Source organism: Leopardus geoffroyi, chromosome C3 (genome assembly GCF_018350155.1).
Source record: "Leopardus geoffroyi isolate Oge1 chromosome C3, O.geoffroyi_Oge1_pat1.0, whole genome shotgun sequence".
Classification (NCBI taxonomy): domain Eukaryota; kingdom Metazoa; phylum Chordata; class Mammalia; order Carnivora; family Felidae; genus Leopardus; species Leopardus geoffroyi.
In genome coordinates, this window is record NC_059338.1 from 10,685,629 (window position 1) to 10,708,157 (window position 22,529).

Here is a 22,529-nt window from a genome sequence, read left to right on the forward strand (position 1 = left end):
TTATTTATTTTTTTTGGGGGGGGAGCAGAGAGAGAGAGAGAGAGGGAGAGAGAGAATCCCAAGCAGGCTCTGTGCTACCAGCACGGAGCCCAATGCAGGGCTTGATCTCACGAACCGTGAGATCACGACCTGAACTGAAATCGAGAGGCAGTCGCTTAACTGACTGAGCCACCCAGGCACCCCTAACTTTCTACTTCTAAACAAACTGTTTGGTAGTTGATAAATATGGCCTCACTGCTCCTTGATTACTGATTCTCTCAGCTGGGCTGTGCGGATGTTGGAACTACCTGGGATTCATGAAAAGACTTATGTCCGGACATCATAACAACGGGTGAATCGGAATCTTGCCATTTTAGGAACAGGTAGCGGAGAGTTTAGCCCTTTATCGTGACAAAGTCCTCAAAGTGGTTCCGACCCCATCTTTCACTACCACTCCACACGAATACATACATAAAACATAGACGCATACGTACGTACTACTTTATTTCAAAAATTAAACAAAATATAAGTAGAAGTGCCTCTCCCCACCCCCCAAAAAAACCCCAAGAAGACAGGTCAGCCTTCCAATGATACTTCTGTAGAGGACATGTGGGAGGTAATACCATCACCCTGGTGTTCAGAACCTCCAGAACTGGTTCTCCGTGTATCCATCCACAAGGCTCAACACTCCCAGTTGGTCTGGAGATGCTGTGTGCTGCAGTGCACCTTTGCAGCCTTCTTCATACCATCACGGTGGCACTCAGAACTTTTCATTAGAATTGGCTGGGCCGGGGCCACCTGGGTGGCTCAGTCGGTTGAGTGTCCAACTTTCGGCTCAGGTCATGATCTCACAGTTTGTGAGTTCAAGCCCCGGATTGGGCTCTGTGCTGACAGCTCAGAGCCTGGAGCCTGCTTCAGATTCTGTGTCTCGTTCTCTCTCTCTGACTCTCCCCTGTTCGTGCTCTGTCTCTCTCTCTCAAGAATAAGTACACATTAAAAAATATATATTAACAAAAAAAAAAAAAAAGAATTAGCTGGGCCAAACTTGGAAAAAAATGTGTACCTTTATTATTATTTTTTAATTTATATACGTTTTTTAAAATTTATTTTGAGAGAGAGAAACAGAGTGTGTGAGCTGGGCAGGGCCAGAGAGAGAGAGGGAGGCACAGAATCCGAAGCAGGTTCCAGGCTCTGAGCTGTCAGCACAGAGCCCCACTCGGGGCTCAAACTCATAGACCGTGACATCATGACCTAAGCAGAAGCCGGAGGCTTAACCGACTGAGCCACCCAGGCGCCCCCAAATTTGTATCTTTAAAGGGCTTCTGGGCCTTCTGCCCTGGCTTCCTAAGGTCGAGTGTGTGTGTGCACACACACGAGTGTATGAAGAACGTCTCTCAGGGAGCTCCGTCCCCACACCTACCCGTTCACTGTCATGTGAGGGTGATATTTGTACTCTCTAGGGTGGTGCGGACTGCAGAGTATAAAAACTCTCCAGGTGAGGTTGGGGCAGGCGGTGGGAATCAGAGACACCAAGGGTCCTTAGAATGGGATTAAGGACTTGGACCAGCTCTTCTGTTACCAAGATAAGAGCAAGGTATCCCCAAACTGGTTTAGTTTCTCCCTCTCTCTTGCTTACTTTTGTGCTGATGAGTGGGATGGGGATGATCGTGAAGTTAGTAAAAGGCAGACCTTCTAGCTAACAGCTTTTGTATGTTACTACATGCCAGGAACTGTACTGAGCACCTTATATGTATTCTTTCTTTGAAACTTTGACAACCATCTGAGGTGCGGGGGGGTGGGGGGCGTTATTATTATCGCATTCTACAGAGGAGGAGACTGAGGCTCTGTACGTTGATTTTGCCAAAAGTCACACAGCCGGTAAGTGTGGAGCTGACACTTGAACCCAACCTGGGCTGGGGAACAGCGTAGATGCTTTTGAATAGGATGATATGACACATGGCTTATAATTTTTGGAGGATTTCCTAATGCATTGACTTTGGGGTTTTGTGGCAAGAAGGGTAAGCTTTGCTCCTACTGATAAAGAAGATTAAATGAGGGAAAGAAGCCGGTACTCACTGAGGCTGGTGTCAGAGGATTTCACGGATTTCCGTTCATTCACTTATCGTAACGACCCTCTAAATTGGGTTGTATGATCTCTATTTTTATAAAAGATGATATAGAAACTCAGGGAAGGAGAAGGCTTAGCCTACATTTTCCAGGCAGATCCATGACTGAGTTGGCTCCGAAACCTTGATCGGCACGCCATACTGCCTCTGTTTAGTTTTCTGTGTACGTGATTTTTATGTAACACCTGGCATGGTTGTTAATGGCTTTGATGTGACATCTCCTGTGGTCTCAGGTGATCCCAGCCATTCCTATGGGATTCTCTATGACATGAATTCCAAGGCATTCCAAGGGAACTGAAATACATGCCCTAGGCTAAGTGAATGAAGTATATTTTATTCTGGCTTTAAATCGTGAAAATTCTGCCCCATGTCTACTTGAAGCACTGCCCTGGGCCTCAATAAAAAGTCTGGAGGATGGCTCAGGAGTCAGATTTTATTAATATCTCTCTTCTAGAAAGATAGAAAGGAAAGCTAAGACTGAGTATTCAGCTTCATTTGGCTTTTTTTTTTCTTCCCATTTCCAACTATTTAAAATTAAAAAGTATCAAACCCTTAACGTATACTGATATGACCCCCCCGACACACACACACATACACACACCCTCACACACAGGGACCTGTATGGAGCAGAGCATGCCTCGCTGCAAATCCACATCAGCTTTAGAGTCCCAGCATGACAGATGTCATGGGTGATTCATATCCATGAATCACTTATCTCAGCTCATTGAGGAATGGCGTGACACAGCCCACACTATAGGGCACATTTGTTCTTTTCGGTAAATCCCTAAAATTCTGAGCAGCTGTTTTGTTCCCTACGTGTTCCATCCTGATAATGGGGGGGAGAAACAGTGTCCCGTGTGTATTTTGGCTGTAGTTAAATTGTGCATTGTAGTTCCCTTCATGGTAGAGCGTGGCCCTCCTACTCAGCCCTCAGTCCACGCTGAGAACTTGTCTTACTTTGCTGGGCTCAATGCTTTTCCCTCTTTAATGCCTGTCCTTCCCTGGGCAACATCAGCGTCCCTGTGTGTAACCCATCCGAGACTGGCCTTCGCAGTTATTTAATACCCTTAGCTCCAAAGTCCTTTAGCTCCACTTAAGCCAGATGCGCAAACCACGGCCATACACTAAAAGTTGCCATGACCCAGAGAAGTTCTGACTGAAGGGCATGGAAATTTGGAATGGATAGTGGAAGAAGAAAGCCACAGAGGTCAATTATGGATGGTATTGTGACCAATTCTAGATGAGGACTTTGGTAACCTCACATAGTTCTCCTACAATGTGTATATTTGTATAAGCTAATCATTTTCTTTTCTTTTCTGTTTAATACACAAGTTGTTTGAAGTTAACTTGACAATTCTAACTTTAGGTAACACCGACTGCTTTTGTTGCTTATGCTTTTGGTATTATACTTAAAAACAAATCATTGCCAACGTCAATCTCAAGGAGCTTTTTTTCCCTGCATTTTTTTGTAGGAGCTTTATGGTTTCAGGTATTATGTTTAAGTATTCAAATAAATTTTGAGTTAACTATTGTGAGCGGTGTAAGATAGAGGTCCAACTTCACCGTCGTGCACGTGATTATCCAGTTTTCCCAACACCACTCATTGAAGAGATTATCTTTCCCTTATTGAGTATTCTTAACTCCCTTGTCAAATATGATTTAATTGTGCTTACTTCTGGGCTCACATATTTTACCTAAATTATTCATTCTTTATACCATTCACAGATGAAAGGAAGAAAGAAAGAAAGAAAGAAAGGAAGAAAGAAAAAGAAAGAAAGAAAAAAAAAGAAAGGGCTATCACTACTTTACCTTCCATTCTTTCATCTCTGTTACAAGGTAGGAAAATCTCATAAAATAGACAATCCTTTTTTTTTTTTTTTTTTTTTTTAATGGATAGATATGGATGAAGGTTTTGGCTTTAGCTGGACAGTCTAAATGCCCTGGGTTCTCTTATAAAGGTCTCTATTCATGGAAAAAAGTTAAAACAATAGATTGGTGGAGTTCTCTATGCAAACAATGTGTGTAAAACCATCCAAAACAGTGTCCAGTACCTCTCTCTCTCTCTCTCTATTTTATTATTATTTTTTTTTGAGTGAGAGAACAAGCAAGGGAGGGGCAGAGGGAGAGGGAGAGAGAGAGAATCTCAAGCAGATTCCATGCTCAGCACAGAGTCTGACTCAGGGCTCAATCTCAGGACCCTGAGATCATGACCTGGGTTGAAACCAAGAGATGGATGACTCTGTTTATCTACCTATCTATCTAGATCGATCAATCATCTATCTATCTATCTATCTATCTATCTATCTATCTATCTATCACACATTGTCTTTGTCCATGTATCCATCAATGGACACTTGGGTTTTTTCCATATCTTGGCTATTATAAATAATGTTGCAGTGAACATGGGGGTGCATATATCTTTTCAAGTTAGTGTCCTCATATTCTTTTGACAAATATTGAGAGGTGGAATAGCTGGATCATATGGTAGTTCTTTTTTTTAATTTTTGAGGAACCTCCATACTGTTTTCCACAATGGCTACACCAATTCGCATTCCCACTAATAGTGCATGAGGGTTCTCTTTCCTCCACATATTCCCCAACACTTGTTATTTCTTGTCTCTTTGATAATGGCGATTCTTAATGCATTTTTAAATGTTTCTTTATTTTGAGAGAGAGAGAGAGAGCGAGTAAGCAGGGGAGGGGCTGAGAGAGAGGGAGAGAGAGAGACCCCCAAGCCCAATGCATGGCTCAAACTCATAAACTGTGAGATCATGACCTGAGCCAAAATCAAGATTCACATGCTTAACTAACTCAGCCATCCAGATGCCCTGAGCCCTTGTATTTTGTTGATGGGTTTCCTTGGCTGTGCGGAAGATTTTCAGTTTGATGTAGTCCCACTTGTTTATTTTTGTTTTGTTGCCTTTGCTTTTGGTACAAAATCCAAAAAAAAAAAAAAAAAAAAAAAAAAAAGAACCATTGCTAAGACTGATGTTAAGGAGTATACAACCTATGTTTTCTTTTAGAAGGTTTTTGATTTCAGGTCTTACGTTCAAGCGTTTAATCCATTTTCAGTTAATTTTTGTGTATGGTGTAAGATAGTGGCCCAGTTTCATTCTTTGGCATGTGGCTGTCAAATTTTTCTGACACCAGTTATTGATTAGTAGGAAACATATATATATTGATTAATAAAACAAGTAACTACAATGACAATGAGGAAAAGCTTACATTTCCCAAATAGATATGGTTCATGATCTCTGAGTTTTTCTATGAAATGTAATCATGTATTATTTTTTTCAATGTTTTATCATCTGCCAGGAACTGCCACTGGTCAAACAGTGGCAAGTGGGAAAAACTAAAGAAACAAAAATAGGAGAAAAGTCTAAAATTGGACCAAAACAATCTTAATCATCAACTTAATTTTTTTGTGTGATTTGGGAAATGACTGCCTTTTTAAATTTTCTCAACAAAACACTTCTGCCAAACAAGGAGAAAGCATTCCACAGGAGACAAATTCCAAGGTCATCCAGAGTGGGCAGTAGACAGTTCTTACCAACTCTTGATCAAAGTAATTATAAAACACCTTTATTTGTTTTGAGAGAGATAGCACATGTGTGCAAGCAGGGGAGGGACAGAGGGAGAGAGAGAGAGAGAGAGAGAGACAAAGGGAGAGAAAGACAGTACCAAGCAGTCTCCATGCCCAGCATGGAGTCAGACTCGGGGCTCAATCCCGTGAACCATGAGATCATGAATTGAGTCAAGACTTGGATGCTCAACCGGCTGAGCCATCCAGGTGCTCCCAACGTGATGTTATAAACGTGAATCTGTCAACAGTGCTCATGACGGATCAAAGCTAATGAAGTAAAAGGAGTCACAGTGTGCAAGAAGATGTCATACTGCCAAAGTGTAGTAGGTTCCTGATGACAGAAGTCATGGCAGAAGTGGAGAAAATTGTGTTATCGTGAGAATCATTACAAAGAAAAGAATGTGAGGGCCCGAAGAGTCATTCAGGATAGTAAATGATTAAGATGATGTTTCTAGTCTGGATAAATGAGAAATTTATGGAGAACAGGAAATCTGGGAGAGGAATTTTGAGGAATGAAAGTGAGTGTATTTTTAAATACACTTTATTGAAGTGGTGGGATAATACTTAATAAAGATAAGAGAACCGTAAGAAATGATACTCAATATCATTAATCATTAGCGAAATGCCAATCAAAGCCACAAGGATATATCACCTCATGCCAATTGGGATGGCTATGTATTATCAAAAGCCAGAAAATAACAAGTGCTGGGGCACCTGGGTGGCTCAGTCAGTTAAGCGTCTGACTCTTGATTTCAGCTCAGGTCATGACTTCATGGTTCATGAGTTTGAGCCTCATGTCAGGCTCTGTGCTGACAGTGTGGAGCCTACTTAGGATTCTCTTTCCCTCTTTCTCTGCCCCTCCCCCACTCATGCTCTCTCTCTCTCTCTCTCTCAACATAAATAAACTTTAAAAAAAAAAAGAAAAAAAGAAGATAACAGGTGCTGACAAGGATATAGAAAAATTGGGACCCTTGTGAATTGTTGGTCAGAAAGTAAAATGATACAGCCACTGTGGAAAACAGTATGGCAGTTCCTCAAAAAATGAAAAATAAAGGAGTTCCTGGATGACTCAGTCAGTTAAGCATCTGACTTTCGATTTTGGCTCAGGTCACGATGTCACAGTCCATGGGATCGAGCCCCACATTGAGCTCTTTGCTGACAGCGTGGAGTCTGCTTAGGACTCTCTTCCCCCCCTTCTCTCTATGCCCCTCCCTGCTCCCACTCTCTCTCAAAATAAATAAATAAACATTTTTTAAAAATTAAAAATAGAATTTCCATATGATTCAACAACATCATGTTTGGGCACATCCCCCTGCCCCCCCACCCCCGCCCCAAACTGAAGAGATTTTTGTATGCCCGTTTTCATAGCAGCATTATCCCTACCAGCCAGGACGTAGAAGCAGCTCAAATGTCCATCAGTGTATAAATGGATAAATAAATGTGGTATATACATAAAGTGAAATATCATTCATCCCTCAAAAGGAATGAGAATCTGACACCTCTCCACATTGATGAACCTTGAGGAGATATTATGTTGAGTGAAATAAGCCAGTCGCAAAAAGACAAATACTGTATAATTTCATTTATATGAGGTACGGAGCATAGTCAGATTCATACGGACAGGGAGTGGAATGGTGGTTGCCAGGGGCTGGGAGAGGACAACGGGGAGTTATTTAATGAGTGTGGTTTCAGCTTTGCAAATGAAAACAGTTCTGGACATTGCTCAACAATGCGAGTATAGTTTACAGTCCTGAGTGGTATACTTAAAAATGGTTGGGGCGCCTGGGTGGCGCAGTCGGTTAAGCATCCGACTTCAGCCAGGTCACGATCTCGCGGTCCGGGAGTTCGAGCCCCGCGTCGGGCTCTGGGCTGATGGCTCAGAGCCTGGAGCCTGTTTCCGATTCTGTGTCTCCCTCTCTCTCTGCCCCTCCCCCGTTCATGCTCTGTCTCTCTCTGTCGCAAAAAAAATAAATAAACGTTGAAAAAAAAAATTAAAAAAAAAATGGTGAAGATAGGAAGTCGTAGGCTACGTGGATTCTACCACAATGAAAATAAAAATACACTGTGCTGTAGTAAGAAGTTGTGGACAGAAAAGATATTTGAAGTTAGTGGAGGTTTATTTATTTTTTTATTATTTTTCTTTAAGTAAGCTCCATGCCCCACATGGGGCTTGAGCTCACGACCCTTAGATCAAGAGTCACATGCTCTACTGACTGAGTCAGCCAGGTGCCCCTGAAGTTAGCAGAGTTTTAGATGAAGTAATAGAATTCTGATACCACCGGCGCTATTTTGCGAAACACACACGTAGTTTCAGGAATTTTAGAAGCCATCTCTCCACTTAATCATTTTGAAAACCTTATAAGGCAGATATTGTTTGACTTATTTTCAAAGATGAGACAAATGAAATTCAGAGAGATTAAATAACTTGGCTAGGCCTGCCAGCTGGCCAGTAGTAACACCAGGCTTTGGGCTCTACAAGACACGATGTTTCAAGATGCCCTGTCATCTCTGTCACAGAAGAAAAAGAGCTGAGGCTTTAGCTCAGGGAGAGCCATAGCTATGTCCAGGTGTTACAGCAAATACTCAGTGCTCAGGAAAAGACAAGTGACATGCACTTGGGGAATCTGAAAAGACTGTTTACTTCACACCGGTGCTGGCCCATCTCCAAAGGCTGAGCCCCAAGCCCTGGCCTTGGTGCTGGCCTTTTATTTAAAGCCTGACTAGCTTCTGGGTACTTGGAAACATTCTATTGGCTGCACAGGGTGGGCACTATAAGTTGTGTTATGCGGGCAGTTGGCTGATGCAAGAGGCAAGCAAGATTACAGAAGCCAAAAGAATGCAATTGAGGTATCTGGCCTCGGACATCTGGCTGGCCTCCTTTATCTGCTCTTGCCGGCTTTCCTTCTCACAGGAGGAAAGAGAGAAGTAAGAAAGAATTCAGCAGAAGGATGGTTAGAGGAGGAGAGACACTTGGGCTCAGAAAAGTGCAGTGTCATGGTGAGACAGGGAAACTGAAGGGACTCCCTTAAAGAGAGCCAGTTTCCCCCTTTACTCCAGTTTCTATTCTTGTTAGGACCTGCACCCCCTACATCACACGTGTGTTGTAGTACAAATAGCATATGTCCTCTCGGTAAGTGGTAAAGAGATAGTGATATCTTCCAGCGAGATAACATCTAAAGAGTGGCAGGATGAGGTTGTTGTAAACTTTCTCCAAGACCACTGGCTCCAAACATCTTTTTGCCAATACCCCGACTTTAGGGAATGAATGACTTATGAAGGACACCTGGCCCCTGACCTTGCTCTGACCAGTTCCTGGATACCTAAGAGGACCCGTGCGCCAGACCAGTCACCATTAAAAACTCCAGACCCCAAGCAAAGAGGAGACTCATGCTCTTTTCCTTTCCCAGTCTCCCAGACACTCCGTTTGTCTCTCTCTCTATATATATATATCTTCAATAAATTCTGCTTTCATCTCCTGCTACCTCGCATCTGATTCCTATACTTTCTGAAGCCAAGGACCCTTTTGGCTAGTCCTGAAGGACGGTCTCTGGGTCCCTGGACCGGCCTGCCTGAACCAGTGAGTCCAAAGGAATTCTAGGGAGGCAATGAATGGTCCATAAACGCCTCTGTCTATTTTTGTATAATTGCTTATCATAGTACCTTTGTACTTAATTACTCTAATTTTGTTCAGCGAAGAAGACTAGATGAGCCTTATTTGCTTTAATTCTGCTTCTATTATGTTTACTCTTTTGAAGTCCCATTTTAGGAAGTCACTGTGCTGCTATTTAATTTTTTAATATTGTGTTTGATCCCACTAAAAATACTCACCAGAGGTGTCACTTAAAATACTTTTTCACTTAGTTATCTGATGCATTACCCTAGAAAAAAACATATTTACCTAAATTGGGTTCCATGCCTCTCTTCCCTGTGACCCTCTTCTCCCAACACTCACCCCCACTCCTGCCCCTACACTGGGATGAACCAGATGTCTCTGGGTGGTCCCATTATTCCTTAGAACTAAAGAACAGGAATGCTTTTTAAGGGTAACAAAATACATCACCCCAAATATGTCTTTTTGGTATAAGGATTATTTTGAGAAACTGCAGACCCAAGGGAAGCTCTGAAAATAGAGTGAAAGTTACCCTTTTGTAAGAGAAATTTACATTTATAAAGGAAATCTCCATTTGTAAGGGTGTCTCCCTCTCTCTTTAGGAAGAGAAAATGACTCTAAATCTAAATCACAAGAAATTCTCATAAATGGAGAAGCCAGAATTAAACCTGCATAATAAACCTTATCCCTGTTTACTGTGTTTTTCCTGGTGCCATCTTAAAACTAACCTGTCCTTACCTCAAACATTTTTCTTTTGTCTTTAGCTTAAGATGGATGTAGGGTGGTAGCTTTGGCCATATCGGAGTTACTGAGGTGTACATGTTGTTTAAAAACAAAAATTCAGGGGCGCCTGGGTGGCTCAGTCGGTTAAGCGTCCGACTTCGGCTCAGGTCATGATCTCACGGTCTGTGAGTTCGAGCCCCGCATCGGGCTCTGTGCTGACAGCTCAGAGCCTGGAGCCCATTTCAGATTCTGTGTCTCCCTCTCTCTCTGCCCCTCCCCTGTTCATGCTCTGTCTCTCTCTGTCTCAAAAATAAATAAACATTAAAATAAAAAAAAAAATTTAAAAACAAAAATTCAACTGAGTAAGTTTGAAGATCTCATTGGCTTTATTCAAGGATTCATGGATTGAGCAGCATTCTAGTAAACAGGCATTCCCTCCAAAGAATTGTACAAAATGCAAGATTTTTATAGGCAGAAAGAAGGTGGGCAAGGAAGTGAAAAGAAAAGATTGTTTCAAGCCAAGCCTTCTTATGTAAATCACCTTATTAGTGCTGATTAGGAATTTTAGATTGACTGTTTAAAGGTCACATTTCTGGGAGAGGTTGGAACTTAAATCAAGTCTTGGCTGCTGTCCTGGGGACAAATAACTCCCATGTTGGGCCTCTATTTCTTTTTTTAAAAAACAACGTTAAGAAACTTTTGTTTGTTTTCTCTGGTTAACCTATCTTCTATTGCAGGAGGTCTCAGACAAGAATTCTGAAGGGTAGAGGGAAAATTATTTTTTCCTCCCCTGCACTTTTAAACCCTTGCCGTATCTTCTTGACCTCTCTAAAATACAAAAAAAACCTTATCTCTGTGTTTATGGACTATTAGACATTTTTTAAATGGCTATGGCAGAAGCAGTTTACCTGGCCCACCATGCTTCCTTACAGAAGATGAGCTCCCTTTCAGGAAACCCCACAGGTCTCTGCTGTTAAGTTTCTAGGGCAACTTCTAATCCATGTGGCCTTACTTGTTCTGAGCCATTGTAATTCAGTTCATTTTCCACCCATTTTTGTGGTTCCTTTGCCCACCCTGGCCCCTGTCAACGGCTCCCAGAGTCCTAACTCAGGCTGCAAAGTGGGCACTCCAGCCCTCTTTCCCTTTGGACTTCAGAGACAAGTGCTCAGGTCTTTTTCATTCTAAAAGCTGTTCTGCAAATCACCGTAAAAAGAAAACCCAGAAGCACAGAGTTGTTTGAAAGACTCTCAGAGTTTTCCCAGCCCTGGTCCTCAGCTTCTGCTCCTTGGCTCCTCAGCTGAGGGTGTTACTGAAAGCTTTCTTGGATTCTTGTGCTGTGTTTTTGTTCCCAGGCTTGATGAGTCAACTCCAAGACAGATTAAAGATGTCAACTCCAGTTATATCACCCTGCTACTATTTATACCATGTGACCTAGTGGAATAAGGAAAGGAAAGAGCACTGGACTAGGAGTCAGGATGCTAGGTTTAGGTTCTTATGAGGTCGCTAAGTCGTTGTATGGTCCAAGGTCAAACGTTTCCCCTGGCTGCGTTTTGTGTTTCTCATTTAAAACATAGGTTCATTCGGCATGTATTCTCCTGTGTGCAAACAGGCGAGTATCGAGTGAGGTAGAATATATTTAATTCACTGAAAATTTGTTGAGTGTCTACAGTGTGCAAGTCACATATGAAATATTTATTGAACACCTACCATGTGCCAGGTACTGTTCTAAATGATATCGGAAATAAGGAATACAAAGAGAGAAAGGTTAAATAATGAAACAGAACAAAAGGTGAAGACACTGATACATGGAAAGGAAGGATGAATAACAAATTAGTGGCTATATAATAAATAGATTCAGCACAGAAGGAGAGAAAGACATACCCTAAAGATCAGTGGAGCTATCACTTTAAAAGACAATGACTCTAAGAGTGCTGTAGAAGGTAGAAAATGTTAAACATTCAAGATTGATATTATTACTTAAATATGAGGACTTAAAGTCCACAACTCCTCAGGCTGAAATAAGACTACATTAAATATTCATCTTAATAGATGCCTTTTCCTTTGTTTGTCTATTCATTTATTTTTAATTTATTTTTTAAGCTTATTTATTTGGGAGGGGTGTGGAGGGGGAGAGAGAGAGGGTGAGAGAGAATTCTAAGCAAGCTCTGCACTATCAACGTGGAGGCCAATGCGGGACTCAAACTACTAACTACAAGATCATGACCTGAGCCCAGGTTGGATGCTTCACTGACTGAGCCACCAGGAGCCCTCCCCACCATAGATGCCTTTTTAAACGACTTGGTTGGGAGTGGATTTTGACATTGGGCAGGTCTAGTTTCAAAATTCCTACTGTGCAACATAATAGTGGTCCATTTGGGGAGGAATTACTTACATTCTCTACCTCAGTTCCCTCATATTTAAGATCAGTATAATTATATTATCAACCTCATCCACTTGTAGAGGATCAAATGAGAAATACTTGCCAGGTGCTGAGCTAAGAGGTGGGAGATACATTAGCTATTTTTCATAGCGTACATCTTTGTCACATTCGTAACGTCATTTCCAATATCACTGGCTATTACATGAAGCATTCTGTTAGATATAGTGGGGACCCAATAAAGGAAACAGAGCCTTGTCACAGAAGCCTTTGATAACCAACACAAATAAGCAACTGAAGGGCTGCCAATCCCAACTTCCTTTCGTAGCCAGGACCCTCCCAGATCCTGCTTCCTGGTTGGGCACTTTCCCGTGTCCCCCCCTCCCCCCCATATCCCTGCCCCCCCATAGAGTGTCTGTGGAAGTCTGCCTTCCTTCCAACTTCTGGAGAAGCAGAATGGGATGGGGGTGGGACAAAATTCTTTTTGGATTGCCCCAGTCTGCCTTATACCCTTTACATAATTCTCCAATGTTTAGATTTAAAATTGTTTGGATGTAAACAAACCTTAATAAGAATGCTCGTTCTGCCAGTGCTTGCTCTGTTACTTGGAAGGTCTTTGTCCTAGTTTTCCTTACCTGTACAATGGGAACGTCGCTGGTCTCTCTCTGTGTCATGTGGATTAAAAAAAAATAATGGAGGCAAAGAGCCCAACACATAGGAGGTAGTCAAAACAAATTGTTTTATTCTTATTTCCTTGCTGGTTTTACCCTTTGAGCTGTCTGTTCAAATCATGGTGATTTCATTTCTACATCGTGATGTGTCCCTCTAGGAAAGAGGTCTGCACTCTGGCTTCTTAATGAGGTTCACAAGGCGGTCTCTGATTTGGTTGGAGACTACTACGTTTGGGGGCAAATTAATGCTTAGAGACTGAGATTGTCTTTGCCAGTAGTTTATTTAACACAGGTTCGCTGTGGGGATTTCGCAAGCCAGTAGCATACAGGATAATATCTCTGAGCAAGCAAGTAAAGGATTAACATCCTCCAAACCGGTGATAGATTGATCACACTACTGTTCAGGCAAGGGGAGTGAAAGGAATTAAGTCCAAATTAGTTGAGGTGTACCTTTATAGGAGTTGGCACTCAGGAGAGATGACTTAGTCAACGGAGAGTTGGTGTCTAGCTGCCGGTAACAAAGTAAAAGTCCCATGTTGCTAGAAGATGTTGTGATGGAACAAGGGTGCTGGTGTCACCAGGCAAGATGATATTCATAAAAGAGTTGTCTCTAGGGGAGCCTGGGTGACTCAGTAGATTAAGCGTCTGACCCTTGCTTTCGGATCAGACCATGATCTCAGGGTGGTTTGCATCCAGGCTGGTTGCAAACCAGGGTGGTTTGCAGAGTTCAGGCCCTGCATCCGGCTCTGTGCTGACAGTGCAGAGCCTGCTTAGGATTCTCTCTCTCTCTCTGCCTCTCCCCCACTCATGCTCTATCTGTATCTCAAAAATGAATAAAAATAAACCTCCAGAAAAAAAAAGAGTTTCCTTTAGCACTGCAAGAACTAATTGCCCTAAGGTTTTCAAAGAGCTATTTTAGATCAATGCAGCATAGGCTCGCCCAGAGGGAACACTGTGGGTCCTCACAAACTCTCAGTATTTATAGTCTAAATATGATAGGAGAAGATAGGATTCAATAGGCAGAGAGGGAAAGATTAGGGCCTGAGGTCCCTGGGTGGGGAAAAACGCCTATTTGGGAACAATGCTGGGAGCGGCTGACCACAGCAAACCCCCTCGGGCCAAAGGTTCCTCTTAAGAATGTAACAAACCCCACCTACTCCCCCTGGGGTTTCCTCTCTGGAATTTGACAAAAGACCTAAGTGTGGCCATAGACTACCCCTGGGACAATGGAAACGAGACAATCAGAAATGGACAGCCCAGCACCTAGAGCTATCAAACCAATAGGGGCAGAACCTGAGAAGGAACAGAGGGAAGGGAAGGAAGGGCTGACCAGAACCTTCTAAGACAGGGACCCTTGCCTCTAGTCCTCAGGCGCTCACTTTCAGACGTCCCCTCTTGGTAAGGAGAGCTTTCCTACTATTTTTCCTTTCTAATCTTATATTCTAATAAGCTTTTGCAACATAAATGTCCCCTTGTTGTAGTCTCTTTATGTTTTTATCGATAAGCCCCCAGTGGGGCGCCTCAGTGAGTGGCTGAGCTGCTGAGTTCTTATTGGTGAGAACAGATGATGATGCCATCCTGACAACTTCCTTCATTCTTACACCAAAACAACTTTGCTTCTTTTAAAAAAATTTTTTTTTAAACGTTTATTTATTTATGAGAGACAGAGAGCATGAGCAGGGTAGGGGCAGAGAGAAGGGCGGAGACACAGAATTGAAACAGGCTCCAGGCTCTGAGCTGTCAGCACAGAGCCCCACGCGGGGCTCGAACTCACGAGTCATGAGATCAAGACCTGAGCCGAAGTCGGATGCTTAACCCACTGAGCCACCCAGGTACCCCCAAACAAACAACTTTGCTTCTAAAAACAACTTTATAGGGGTGCCTGGGTGGCTCAGTCAGTTAAGCGTCCCACTTTCGGTTCAGCTCATGATCTCACCGTTCGTGAGTTCGAGCCCCACGTCGGGCTCTGTGCTGACAGCTCAGAGCCTGGAGCCTGTTTCAGATTCTGTGTCTCCCTCTCTCTCTGCCCCTCCTCCGCTGTCTCTCTAAAAAATAAACGTTAAAAAAAATTTAAGACAAGTTTATATTTTTCTTTGTCGCAAACAAGTGGGTTGAAGCCATCTCAAGCCAATACAAAGCGGAGACATTCCTTCATTTAAACTCGGATGAGCTGCTTTCTCCATTATTAGGTGTCTCGAATGGCTTAAAACTTGAGGCCAGAGGCACTCATTCTCTGTTTTGTTTTTTGTCAGAGGGTGGCCTGACATGTGGCTGCACGTCAGAAAAGGTATGTATTCAGCGGCTCCCTTTGCTCCTCGCCAGGGGCAGGGAGACATTTGGCCCAGAGAATAAAGATGGCCTTCTAGAGCTCGGGCTGTTACAGCCACTCTGGCATAGCTGGTCAGGCACCGAGGGTGCTGGCCTCAGACTGCCCGAGTTCAAAGGGGATTCTGCTAGCCGTGCGGGCTTGGGTGCGCTGTCCCATCACACTTGCCCGGAGGCTTCCCCTTCCAGGTACAGATCCTAGCCCTTAGGTCACAGGGTCTCGTTTGGATTAAGCGAATCATGGAGTGAAAGGTGCTTAGCACGGTGCCTGCCCGGCCCAGGGTAACTGCCTGTTGTTGCAAAGAAGGAACCCAGATAATGCAAATGCCTGGTGAGCCTGAGCAAAATGTCCAGAGGAGCCCGTCTGGCTGGTCAAGGGACCCGAGACCCTTAGACTCGAAAAGGATGTGAGGCTTTCAAAGGCCTTTTTGTTTCCCCTGCCTACGGTGCTTTAGCTGCTGACCGCAGCCTCTGGAACAGAATCCCTGGGTTTAAAGAGCATGTGGTAGACAGGGAGGCTTGGGACCTCTTAGACAGAAATGATTGAAGCCGCGGCGGGCGTGAGCTATCAAAATCTGTTCTGTTGCAGCCGGGGGTAGTTGCCACAGTGCTCAGAGCAGAGGCCCTGACTTGCTCCTGGTTGGTGTTTTCTTCCCCGGTGGGAGAGACCAAGAATCCCTCTTTCTTCCTAATCAGACCGTTCCTGGTTTATAGAGGAGGGTGGTAAGTTATAGTGTTGACATTAAGGATGCTGCTCAGGATGGCACCGCCTGCTGAAGTACATTTGAGGCCAGGCTTCAGGGCCTGCGCTGTGGCCTTTCCCGTAGTAAGCAATTAAACATGTGTTAATGCCCATGTCTGTGCACCTGACCTGGCAGTGGCCGAGGGGAAACAGCGTCGGAAGTCGGGATGAAAAATAGAAAATGTTGGGGGTTGGGGCGCCTGGGTGGCGCAGTCGGTTAAGCGTCCGACTTCAGCCAGGTCACGATCTCGCGGTCCGTGAGTTCGAGCCCCGCGTCAGGCTCTGGGCTGAGGGCTCAGAGCCTGGAGCCTGTTTCCGATTCTGTGTCTCCCTCTCTCTCTGCCCCTCCCCCGTTCATGCTCTGTCTCTCTCTGTCCCAAAAATAAATAAAAACGTGGAAAAAAAAATTAAAAAAAAAAAAAAATGTTGGGGGCATCTGGATGGCTCAGTTGGTTGAGTGTCTGACTCTTGATTTTGGCTCAGGTCGTGATCCCAGGGTCATGGAATCGAGCCCCATGCAGGGCTCCTTGCTGAGCATGGAGGGTGCTTTAGGTTCTCTCTCTCCCTCTGCCCCTCTCCCCTGCTTGTGCTCTCTCTCTCTCTCTCTAAAAAAAAAAAAAAAAAAAGGAAATATTATTCAGCCGTTACATTGACGTGGCTTTATTGACATCCATCATCTGTAAGAAGGTTAGCAGGATTTTGCAGGGCTTAAAGGAGGACTTTTGCTTTTTATTCTTTTTGCTTCTGTATTTTTACTTTTGTTACAGGGTCCTTATTTATTACCTAAATATCAGATGATACGAAGAAATGTCATTGTTGCTAAATTAACACAAAGGGGCAAGTGTGTATTTTGTAGCCGGTGACATGGTAAGGGGGAGGTATAAAATAAAGGTGAATTGACAAATGAATGTAATATCCGGGAAAGAACGTCCTCGTGGTGTGTGGGCAGGCAGACCACACGGGTGAAGGGCAGACCTCCTGATGGCCGAGGTGAAGCGTCTGCGGGCACAACCAGCCCCTCGGAGCACTTCTGCCAATAATGTGCACAGCACGTGGTGCCAGATGGCCTCAAACCAGGGTCCCCAGCAGGTGAGTGGAGCTAATAATGAGAAGTCAGGTGGGAGACACTTAGAAATTCAGACCAACAGGCTGGTAGCATCTGGATCTGCCCCTGGGTAGCAGGGTGTGACCCCTGGGCTGAGATTCAGCACAAGAATTCAGAAGAGAGAATTAATCTCTGAAATTGGAGTGCTTGAAAGCGTGTTATTTGGCTCAAGAAGCTTAAGTGCAGCCGGAGGCAGCGCGCCAGGTCCCAGGTCCAGGAACTTGGAGGTTACCTGGGCTGGGGTTGGTTCAGGACCTCCTGCTTCGAGCAGCATCTGCTTGGCTCTAGGAGCAGTGGTGTTGTTGGAAGGCTGGGCGCAGCTGCGGGACACGAGGGAGGGCTGGTATAGACGATGGGGAAGTCTGTGTTACCTATTAATCGGAGACCGGAATCAGTTGACCGGCATGGCTGTTGTGTTCAGATTGTTTTGGAACTGACACAGGGCACCACGATGGAGAGAAAGATGAGGCATATTGTCAACGTGCTGGAACATAGTAGACTCATTTCCGTCACCGGCGTGGGCTGGGAGAGGCCACTTAATCTGGGAGAGGCAATTCCGCCATCCGGAAAAGTTTTTCTGCTTTGGTGTCCTCAGTTCCACAAACATTTGCTGTGGCTCCCCCGTGCCATGTATGGTGCGAGGGAAACACAGAAATGAGGAAAGAGGGGCTCTGCCTGGGAGAAGTCACAGTCTATCAGGAAGGAACAGGAGAACAAGGAAACGGTAACACATGCTTCCGGGGCACCGAGCTTCGTGCTTGCTCCCTACCCACGATCTCATCAAAAGCTCAGCAGTGTGACGGGGCGGGTGTTACTGATCTCCTTCTCGAAGATGAGGCGATGAAGGTCCAGAACGGGGTTAAGGTAATCTGTCCAAGATCACAACACTGGTAAGTGGTGAAGCAATGATTTGAACCCAAGTCTGTCTGACCCCAAAGCCCATGATCCTCCCAATATCCCCCCTGGCTGAGGGGAGAGAGCAATTGACACACACACCATTCACTTTCTGTGCATGTTTGATGCCCAGCATCAGCAGAGCACAGGAAAGAGGCGGGGAATGTGTCAGCCCGTTTGAAAGGCTGATATATATGGAGAAGAAAAGGGCATTTAGGGAAATCAGGCAGCGTGATTTGTGTGAGAGGGCTTTTTTAGGCTGTGGACAGAAACTCAGGGTGTGAAATCGCAAAGGTAAGCATCTCATCTTCTAGCCTTTCCCACTAAGGAGTCTGGGGCTGAGCAAACCATGAGTACGGGTGTCATCTGTCCCTTGGGAGGTGAGAGGGTGGCCTTAATGGGACAGGAGGAGAATCAATAATGTTATCACTTAGAAGCGAGGAGACGGCTGACCGAGCACAAAATGTCAGCAGCCTGACAAAGCAAAGACAGCCTTGGCCTGGGGCAACCGATATTGATCATAATGATCTCAAAGCAATTAGCTCATGGGTCTGCCTCCCATTCATTTTGCCTCCCTTTTCAAAATGTGTATATTCAGGACCATGATGAACCATTGCTCCCCGGAGAGCCAGCTCTGCTATTTGGAAGGACATCAAGAGTCGTACCCTCTGCCCTCAGCAGCTCATCCCACAGGGTTTTCAGCCAGAGCAAGAAGGGGTTCTAGAATGTCCGGGGCACCCAGGACCACAGGCAGGATAATGCAACCGGCAAACCACATCATATGGGTATTACGGTCAAATCTTGGGGTCCTGTGAGCTAGTCCTGAAACTGTCATTTGCTCTGTGACTTTGGCCACTATCTCACGGACCTCAGTTTCGTTGTCGTTAAGCTAGAAATGCTTTCTCTCTGGTTTGATTTGGTTTCGGTGTGTGTGTGTGTGTGTGTGTGTGTGTGTGTGTGTGTGTTCTCTCTGAGGAATCAGAACTAATGACTATCGACTCTCATTGGCTCAGAGTTTATCTTCAGGTCCTTGGCTCTCCTTCATTTTCCTCCCTTCCTCTGGACACTGAAGTGTAGGCAAGAGCTAAGGAGAGAGAAATGTCCACTTTCACAGACTTCTTTTAATAAGAATGTGCCAGACACAAATCAGATGCCCAGGAGTGTGCTCCATGCCTCGGATCCACTGTGAGTGTGACAGCTCATCTCACATGTCAGCTTGACTGAGCCACGTGCCTAGACATTTGGTCAAACGCTATTCTACGTATGTCTCCGAGGGTGTTTCCGGATGAGACTAACTTTCGGATCTATAGGTTAATAAAGCACATTACCTTCCCCAGTGTGAGTGGGCTTCATCCAATCAGTAGGAGGCCCGAATACAACAAAAAGTCAGACTCTCCCATGAATAAGAGAGAACTCATGCTGTCTCACAGCCCTCAAGCTGGGACACTGTTTTTTTTCTGGCTTTTACACTGACACTACACCATCAGCTCTCCCGGGTCTCTAACTTGCTGACTGTAGATTTTGGGACTTGTCAGCCTCCGTAATCACCAAGTCCTTATAAGAGTCTCTCTCTCTCAGTATCTCCCTCTTTCTTGCTGTATCTATCTTTCCATCTGTATCTATTATCTATCTATCTATCTATCATCTATCTATCTACCTTTCTATCCTATTGGTTCTGTTTCCCTGAAGAGCCTTGACTAATGGGATGAATAAGTTACCTGTATCAAGGAGTGCTTCCCATGCCTGATTCTAGGTCTGCTGTGCTGGTAGCCTTCTGTGGGATAGGAGGTGGAATTTCACCATGAAATGGTGGTTCCCAAACTTTGCTGCACATTAGCATCACTGGACTTGGGGAGCTCTTAGAAACCTCAATGCCCAAAATACACCCCAGGTCCATTTAATCAGAGTGTATGGAAGGGGACCCAGGTATCAGTATAGTTTAAAGATCCCCGGGTGATTTCAGTGTGTAGCAAACCATGGGAATTACTGCCTTAAAAGTAGAATTTGGAGGTATTTGGTAAATTTTGATGATTTCAGGCAAAATACAGGAAAAGCTCTGTCTTTCATCATCCTCAAGTGACTCTGGATGATGATCATTACCATAGATTGAGCACCTGTTATGTGGTGGGCACTAATGCAGCCTTTACACATATTAGCCCTCGAGTCTCACTTTATGGAGGAGTTAACTAGGACTCAGGGAGATTAAATTACTTTCCTGAAGCCACAAGCATAGCTGTATGCAGAATCGCACCAGGCACAAAAGAGTGTGCCCATGACCACCCACTCCACCATGGTGTGCTTCCCCTGCAGGTGGGGGACCCAGGCTTAAAGCTTTGTAGTTTTAGGAGTAAGAATGAAGTATTGCGGTCCAGCTCAGTCCTATTCTTTCACGAAGCATTTCATGACTTCTCTGGTGCTTTTGTGTTTCCCCCTTCTCTTCCTGAATATACGACTTAGATCGACTAATTGTGTGATGTCATCTTTTCCGCAAGTTTAGGCATTCCTTGGGATTAGGGATCGTCTCCTTTTATCCTTGACACTCTCCCTTGATACCTGGGATCGTGAAGTACATAGTAGGTGCTCACTAAATACTTCTGAATTAAATTATATCTAGGCATAGGGCAGGGTCTTCCTGAATGTCTGGCCATAAAGCGTGACATGGACTGACGGTATGAGAAGAGGCAGGGTGTAGTGTGGTTGGGAAGGGCAATAATCATTGTGGACATGTTGGAGCCCAACACTGGATTTGCCCCTGGTCCTTCCAGATACTATTACTTGGGATTTTCCCTATCCTAACGGGGTCCGCATCCTTATGTTCCCCTGCAACTGAGGTATGGGTTCCAGTTATTTCTTTTACATATTTAGAGCAAATAGTGTTCACATTTGGTACTGTGGAGGTTTTCATACTTGGAAAATTGTTAAGATCCCTGAACGAGCCGTTGGGATAGAAGGTATTTCACCGATTTTTCTTCCAAGCAAAGACCCAACAGCATCTGATTGTGGTAGGGACTCTTGCTTAGATCATCATTGTCCTTACTCCCTTTTCTCTCTTTTTGTCCAGAGGCCTTTGGCCTCTACGGTCCCAGTAGAGTCTCCAGAAAGAGCGCTAGCAGCTAGGAAACCAGAATTCACTTCACGTCTCCACCACCTGCACGTGACATTGGGGAAACCATTTTAGTGTTCGCCATCTTAGCATTTCCACCTAGAAAAGTCCAGCAATGATACGGTAATGTAGTGACCAAGGGAGCTGGTCAGTGTGAAAGCTTTGATCTTTCAAAAGGCAAGCGTTACAGAAATCGAAGACGACATCAGTAGGTCTGTCAGGCCGAGGTTTACTTGCAAAGAAAATAGCAACCTAAATACAGAGGTAAACTGAGGCAAGCTCAAATTACCAAAAATCGGGGCTGTTTGGGAGTAGCAGAGGAACTGCAGTTCAGGACACAGGTGCTGCAGGAAGCTGTAGGCGAGTCCGTTGAGGGGTTTGGGTGGGCTATATTTAAGGGCGAGAACGCAAAGAGGGGAAGTCCAGCCAGACTTCAAGCAGTAAACTTGTTGGCTTGAGGAGGGGGAGAGATTTTAGACAGATGCTCATCTGTCAGCAGGCACGTCTCGGTCTTCCGCAAACCACGCATTTAGTGGAAACCAATCTCTTGGTTCTGAAAGTTCCGATTTTCTGAGGCTACGGGGGTGAGCGTCTCCGTTTCATACTGAAAAATCCTCTCACAGACGTGATCTGCCTGGAGTGAGCACATCAGCACTGCCCCCCACCCAGCCTTGCAGACTGCCTTTGGGGGGTCTGTCCCATTCTGTGGGTGAACGAGGAGATTAGCAGTAGAAAGAAAAGGATGTATTTGCAGTTCCAATGATGAGAGGCTCTTTCCCCACATCTGGATGTATTTGGTCTTCCTTTGTCAGGTGGGGAGTCGGTGAGGTTGTGTATATCGGTGTATGTACATGAGCTGGTGTATGAATGTGTGTGGCCTGACCGTGTACGTGTGTGTGTTGGTGTATACCGTAGAGAAGAAAAATGAATTTTGCCTCTGTCCTTCTAGATTCTTTGCCGAGACCCCCCGGTAACGAAAAGACAGAATAACAGGAGGAAAATGAACAGAAGTTTAATAACATGGACACCTCCCATGTGCATGGGAGAACCCCAGGAAAACGGAGGAACTCCCTGAAACAGCCCACGCCATCCCCTTATATACCCAGCTAAAGACCAGAGAAGATGTGGTGGGGGCAGCCAGGTGGGGGAGGTGGGCAGGAAAGGCACAGGAAGCTAGGATAAGTCTGTTTTGAAGACTTAAGTCCTCACCTTCTTCATCAGTGACAGTTTCTAGAGATTTAGTTATCCTCCCTTTCCTGTTACCAAGAGGAAGATGCCCTTACAAAAGACA

At 44.6% G+C, this 22,529-nt stretch overlaps 1 long non-coding RNA gene across 1 annotated transcript; it reads left to right on the top strand.

The window, feature by feature from the left end:
- The first annotated feature begins 16,785 nt into the window (after positions 1-16,785).
- On the top strand, positions 16,786-22,234 carry LOC123585413. The gene is made up of 2 exons (XR_006706145.1): positions 16,786-18,920; positions 22,188-22,234. It is a non-coding gene; the product is annotated as an uncharacterized LOC123585413 (long non-coding RNA).
- Positions 22,235-22,529: the final 295 nt, after the last annotated feature.